At 40.7% G+C, this 5,475-nt stretch overlaps 1 pseudogene; it reads left to right on the top strand.

The window, feature by feature from the left end:
- The first annotated feature begins 3,716 nt into the window (after positions 1–3,716).
- On the top strand, positions 3,717–4,452 carry LOC136392439 (small ribosomal subunit protein eS4, X isoform-like; annotated as a pseudogene).
- Positions 4,453–5,475: the final 1,023 nt, after the last annotated feature.

Genomic DNA, 5,475 nt, shown 5'->3' on the forward strand with positions numbered 1-5,475 from the left:
CAAATATCTGACAAAGGACTCCCAAAAACAGGAGAAAAGGCATAGAACTCAATAAAAAAAAAATGGGCAAAAGCCTTGAGCAGTCACTTCATAAAACACACACCCACCAGAATGAGTAGGTTAAAAATAATTACATAAGGTGCTAGTGAGAGTACAAAGGAACTAAAACTCTCTTATAGTGCTGATACCCTATGACTCAGCAATTCCACTACAAGATATATTCCCAACAGAAAACTTACATATGCTAACAAAAAGATATGTACTAGAATGTTCATAGCAGCAGCATTCATAACTCAAAACTGTACAATGATCACTTTGTAAGTTATATAAATCTCTAATCACTGTTGTACCCCGAGGTCACAGGCTTGAGCACAAGATCACCAGGTTGAGCATGGGGTCACCAGCTTGAACATGGGATCATCGACATAGTCCCATGGTTACTGGCTTGAGCCCAAAGGTCACTGGCTTGAAGCCCAAGGTCGCTGATTTGAGCCCAGCGTCACTGTCCCTGGCTTGGCTGGCGCTCCCCTCCTCCATCAAGGAATGTATAAGAAGTAATTGATGAACAACTAAAGAGAGAGAACTACGAGTTGATACTTCTCATCTCTCTCCCTTTCTGTCTCTGTCTCTCCTTCATGCGCTAAATAAAAATAAAAAATTGTAAAACTGACAACAACACAAATGCCCACCAGTAGCAGATGAGATAAATAAGATGGGATAGTCACTGGGAGGGGAGGGGCACAAAGAAAACCAGATAGAAGGTGACAGAAGACAATTTAACTTTGGGGGAGGGGTATACAGCACAATCAAATGTCAAAATAATCTAGAGATGTTTTCTCTCAACATATGTACCCTGATTTATCAATGTCACTGCATTAAATTTAATAAATAAATTTAAAAAAAAAAGATGGGATAGTCACTCACACAATGGACTGCTATACAGCAATGAGAAGGAATGATCTGTAATTATACTATATAACAATATGGATAAATATCAGAAAATGCTAATCAAAAAGCAGACACAAAAGACTTCCTTCTATACAATTTTATGTATATATTATAAAATAGAAATACAGGCAAAAACTAATCTATGCTGTTTGGACACTAATAATACACAAGGGCAACAGAGGACTGTATTTACTTCTTGACCAGATGTTGGTTACACATATACGCTCAGTTTGTGCAAGGTCACAGAGATGTACATGAGTATGTGTCAAAAAAGAAAATCTCCATAGCTAACCTTGGTATGAAAGAGATCAGGTCATCAGTCAGATTCCTGTCCTTAACCAATGCAAATGACTCTAAATGTGCTATAACTACCTGAAATCTCCTCCATTAAGGAGCTCTAATTGTTTCAGTATAGATTATGTAACCAGATGTATCCAGGGACTTGAAATTAAAGAGAGGCTGAAACAACAGCAGGAAATGCACACTATTTACCAACAGGCCTGTATTCCCTTCAGATGTTCAGCAGTGACCAACATCCATCCAGCTGTACATCCAGCTGGTCCAATCACATATAAAAGAAGTATAATAATTCCAAAATTCCCCAGGTCTTCTGAATTTCAAGTTAGGTAAAATCCCTTGTTAAATTATCAGAAGATTCCAAATCTCCTGAAAGTATGTCGTAATGGGCATGTAAATTACTGTATCAGTTAGGGATAATATTGTGATGCATTTAACAGGAAGTCTAAACTATAGTGGCTTAAACAAGGTAGCAAAACAGATCTTCAGACAGAGGCACTTGCTCACAGCGCAGGAATATATAGGCTCATATCTGTGTAAATCTCTTGGCTTTTCTCTTAAGGTCTCTAGATTACTGGTTCAGTCTACTCATCATGTCTAATTTCTAGGCAGGAGGAAAAAGAAATGGATAAAAAAGCTCTCCCAAGAACTTCATCCAGAAATTCCTGCCTACATCTCATTGGCCAGGACTGTCACTTGGCTACTCCACTGGAAAAGGGGCTAAAAAATGCTTAGTTTTTTGTTTTTGTTTTAGCTAGGCATACTTCCGCTTCTAAAACAATAGAACATTATATTAGACAGGAAAGAGGATAAAGGGATATTAGGTAGACAATTAGGAATCTCTGTCACAGCTATTAGAAGTTTCCTAATGATGTATATTTTTCTTAATTTATTGATTTTAGAGAGAGAAGAGACAGGAACACTGATCTGTTCCTGTATGTGCCTGCCCAGGGATCAAACCAGCAACCTCCGTGCTTCGGAGCAATGCCCTACAACTGAGCTATCCAGTCAGGGCAACTGAATATTTTTTTTAAATCTAGCAACTTCAAGTTTGTGGTTCATGGCACTAAAAGCAATTTTCTGTGGTACAATTCTGGCAACTGTTTTCCACAGTATTTGCTGTACTATTTACCACAGGAAGAAACACAGGCCCCAGCAGGTTAAACAGCCAGTTAGAGCACCACCTCTTCAGCTAGCAGCCCCAGATCAATGCTCAGATTGCTTCCCTTTCATATTTTAACTTTAGTAGTTTATACATAAAATTACAAAAAAGCTGAATTAAGGTTTCTAAAATACTCAGTTTTTAGATGTAGTAAGTTAATAATGAATAAATTAAAAAGAGAACTTCTTATAAACAGAGTGATTATCTCCTGACAAATGTTTTCATAATAAACAATGAATCAGTACTGTTTCATTGTTTCAACTACTATATTTTAGTATCATAGTTCTGTAGTTTAGTCTGCCCTTTTCTGACCTAAAGCATTATTCACCATTCATCCAAGTTATTTTTTATTTCATTTTTATTTTTTCATTTATTACTATATAACTTGCCACTTTATAAAATCAAGTAATGTGGCCCTTTTCCGCTGAGATAGTTATCAGAACGCAAACTTTCCCTGTCGAATGTAATAGGTGTGAATAAGGCTGTAGCTAGCCAGTGTTTCCCCTACTCTGCAGTCTTCCTCTGTATCTTCTCCTTGCAGAAACCACCCACTTAAAAAATGGAGTGCATTTCAAAAAAATCGATTTTGTCTAAAATAGAAACAACATATTTCATGAAATTTAAAAGGGAATAGTCAATTCACTAAATACTAAATGGCAATTTTATAGAATTACATCAAATATATTCTCTATTTTATGCAAAGGTTTACTTGTTCTCTCTTAAATAACTATCACATTGAAATCGAAGTTCAATACATGTCACAAAGAATACTTGAAACTAAACCAACACTAAAACCGAATGAAAGATATGTGTGTGTACAGATATACATGTGTGTGTACGTGTGTGTGTGTGTGTGTGTGTGTCAATTAACCCAAGGAAGTTGATCTTTTTAATCTCTGAAACACATCAGGACTGTCTCCTCTACCAGATAAAGGTCCTTGGGTGCCTGCAGTTGCTAGTTTTGCTTCTATTCTCTTGTTTCCTTTAGATCAGGATCTGACTGCTCACCTGTAGTTGCTGGTAACTACCTGTCCGTTTTATCCCTACCCAGCTCCCACCTCTCACTCTCAGCCATCTTCCCTGACAGCCAGATGTTTCCCTTCGTGGCTAGTGTCCCCTCCAGGCTACATTCCCTTCTCCACTGAGGATCACAGACACCTGGAGGCCCTCCTCATCAGAGGCACTTTAAGACAGGCCTAAAATTAATCTGCAACTTCTGCTAGCAAATTGTTATATGTATTTTATCAGGGTAGCTGATAAATCAAGACTCAAAGCTAGCCTCTTTCTGTGCCTAGTGCAGCCATGGCTCATGGTCCCAAGAATAGCAGCTCCAAAGCACTGGACGCTGGATAAACTAACCAGTGTGTTTGCTCCTTGGCCATCTACCGGTCCCCACAAGCTGGGAGAATGTCTCCCTCTCGTCATTTTCCTAAGGGACAGACTCAAGTACGCCCTGACAGGAGAAGTGAAGAAAGGAGATCTGCATGCAGAGGTTTATTAAGATCCATGCCATGGTCTGAACAGCTACAGCCTACCCTGCTGGTTTCATGGAGGTCACCAGCATTGACAGACGGGAGAGTATTTCCATCTGATCTATGACACCAAGGGTCGCTTTGCTGTTCATCATATCACACCTGAGGAGACCAAGTACAAGTTGTGCAAAGTGAGGAAGATCTCTCTGGGCACAAAAGGGACCCCTCATCTGGTTACCCAGACGCTCGCACCTCTTCAAAGTGAACGACACTCAGATTGGAGACAGCACGATCACTGATTTCATCGAGTTCGATGCTGGTAACCTGGGTATGGTGACCAGAGGTGCTAACCTGGCAAGAATTGGTGTGATCACCAAGAGAGACAGACACCCTGGTTCATTTGACATAGTTCATGTGAAAGATGACAATGGTAACAGCTTTGCCACCTGGCTCTCCAACATTTTTGTTACTGGCAAACAAAACCATGGATTTCCCTTCCCCGTGGGAAGGGTATCTGCTTCACCATTGCTGAAGAGAGAGACGAGACTGGCAACCAAACAGAGCAGTGGGTGAAATGAGCTCTAGGTGGCATGACTGGAAGTCTTTGAACTCAAAGATAATACAGCATAATTAATTGCCTTTTTGATATGGGGGTGGGGGTTTTGTTTAATTTAGTTTCCTGTTATTCTACTCTATAACATATCGTATAAAGCAGGTGGTGGTAGGAGGAAAATGTACCAAACTTGGCAAAGAAGGACCAGGAGCCCCAGAGTATCAAGCACCCTTGATTTTCCCAAGAAGTCATCTACCCTGTTAAGTTCTCTTGGCTTTAAAAGAAAATCATTGCCCTCCTTTATCTCTGGTCTTGCCTCTGCAATCCTCAACTCCAACCTCAGAGGACTCTGCAGAACAGAAAACATGTGGAAAATCAACTTTTTCCTGCTTCGCTGACTTTAGCGTCAGGTCAGGCTTGCCTGCCAATCTCAAGAGGTGACTCTTATTGCAAGGTGACAGGTGCTGTACCTGTTCATCTCAAGTCCAGGGCCTCTTCCAAAAACTATCCTGCCTTTTGCTATCTCAACCAGCTCTCTTATTTCCATAACTCTATAAAGCTTGTCTTGATAAAAACTAAAACGACCTTTGCCTCCTATAGCAAGGCTTCTCAACCTTCACACTACTGAGCCAGATAACTAGGTGGCTGTCCTGTGTATTGTGGGATGTTGAACAGCATCCCTGGCTTCTACCCAACTAGAGGTTACAGCATGCCCTCCTGCCCAGAGGAATCAAAAGTGATTCCAGACCATCACCAGATCCCCCAACTTGGGGAGCAAAATTGTTGTGTTAAGTACCGCCCTACAGATACAGTACTGCCCTACAAATAAGGCAGTACTGCCCTACAATTCTGCAGGAATTGTGTCCAGGCAAATCTAGTTGGAGAGGGGTGCAAAAGTTGCCCTGCAGGCACATGTTGCTTCAGTGTGGTTTTCTTGCCAAGAGGGGAATCTTATCCAGATAGGCAGTTCTGACGAGGCTCCAGGTCAGAAGTAATCTGGGGCCCCTTGAGAAACAGGCAGGTGAGAGTCTCAAAGGCCAGGG

Source organism: Saccopteryx leptura, chromosome 2, assembly GCF_036850995.1.
Source record: "Saccopteryx leptura isolate mSacLep1 chromosome 2, mSacLep1_pri_phased_curated, whole genome shotgun sequence".
NCBI lineage: Eukaryota > Metazoa > Chordata > Mammalia > Chiroptera > Emballonuridae > Saccopteryx > Saccopteryx leptura.